The sequence below is a fragment of the Neovison vison genome, chromosome X, assembly GCF_020171115.1.
Source record: "Neovison vison isolate M4711 chromosome X, ASM_NN_V1, whole genome shotgun sequence".
Lineage (NCBI taxonomy): Eukaryota > Metazoa > Chordata > Mammalia > Carnivora > Mustelidae > Neogale > Neogale vison.
This window is the reverse complement of record NC_058105.1, coordinates 70,985,942-70,987,377: the sequence shown is the minus strand read 5'-3', so window position 1 is coordinate 70,987,377 and position 1,436 is coordinate 70,985,942. Positions and strand designations below refer to the sequence as shown.

Here is a 1,436-nt window from a genome sequence, read left to right as displayed (position 1 = left end):
AAAAAGAAGAAGGACAATAAACAAGTGTTGGCAAGGATGGGGAGAAAACTGCTGGTGGGAATGTAAAATGGTGTGACTGTTTTAGAAAACCCTGTTAACGGTTCCTCAAAATGTTAATCATATAGTAACCATATATGACCCAAAAAGTGGAAACAACTCTAAAATGTCCATCAACTGATAAAGGAGATAAGGTACTGTGAAACTGAATAAAGGAAACCTCGTTTAAAATGCAGTCATGTGGGGCACCTGGGTGGCTCAGTGGGTTAAAAGCCTCTGCCTTCGGCTCAGGTCATGATCCCAGGGTCCTGGGATTGAGGCCCGCATCGGGCTCTCTGCTCAGCTGGGAGCCTGCTTCCTCCTCTCTCTCTGCCTGCTTCTCTGCCTACTTGTGATCTCCGTCTGTCAAATAAATAAATAAAATCTTTAAAAAAAAATGCAGTCATGTGTGCTCGCTTGGGCAGCACATATACTAGAACTTGGAACGACACAGAGAAGATTAGCACTGGCTGCTGTTCAAGGATGACCCGCAAATTCATGAAGCGTTCCATACTTGATTTTTTAAAAATGAGATGAAATGAAATGAAATGAAATGAAATAAAAAGCTGCCAGGAAGCCAGAAGGGGGAGCTCTCATGCCACGCCACTCCGTGTACCCCTTTGCAGACCCAAGGGTAAGAAACTTACTTTACCCTCCCAGCGGGATGGAGGAAGATTTTCTTCTTGCCCAGCAATGGCTCAGGCAATGAGAGACTACTGCAACTCAACAGTGAAAAGCCACTATGCTTCAAACTCCCAGTTTACTCCAGTGGACTTTTTGTTTATAACAGCCCCTTCCCAACACCCCCCTTTTCTCTACAACAAAGCAGTCCTCTCTTTTGTTCTCCCATCTTGCCTGTGGCTTTTGCCTATGGCTTTTGCAAGAGCTGGCTTGTTCTGAAATGCAATTCCTCTGCTACTCCCAACTAAACCCCTTCGCTGGTACAAAATAACTGACTATTTTACTTTCAAGGTCGACCGTGCATTTGTACAATGGAATACTATTCAGACATAAAAAGGAATGAACTAAGTACTGATAGATGCTCTGACATGGATGAACCTTAAAAACACTATGCTAAGTGAAAGAAGCAGGGCAAAAAGTCGCATATTGTATCATTCTATTTATATGAACTATCCAGAGTGGGAAAATCCACAGAAAGTAGATTATTGGGCGCTGGGGGCCAAGTGGAAGGAGAAGTGGAAAGTGACTGCTCACCAGTACGGAGTTCCTTTTTGGTATGAAACAAATGTTCTGGAATTAGATAATGGTCACAGTTCCATAACCTTGTGAACATACTAAAAAATACTGAGTTACATACTTTAAAACGGTGGGCTTTATGGTATGTGAATTACATCTCAATTAAAAAAAACTAATGCTAAATGAAAGCATCCAGATGGAAA

General features: G+C 42.2%; 1 non-coding gene across 1 annotated transcript; it reads left to right on the top strand.

The window, feature by feature from the left end:
- Positions 1-445: 445 nt before the first annotated feature.
- Positions 446-554, top strand: LOC122897818. The gene has a single exon (XR_006382655.1). It is a non-coding gene; the product is annotated as a U6 spliceosomal RNA (small nuclear RNA).
- Positions 555-1,436: the final 882 nt, after the last annotated feature.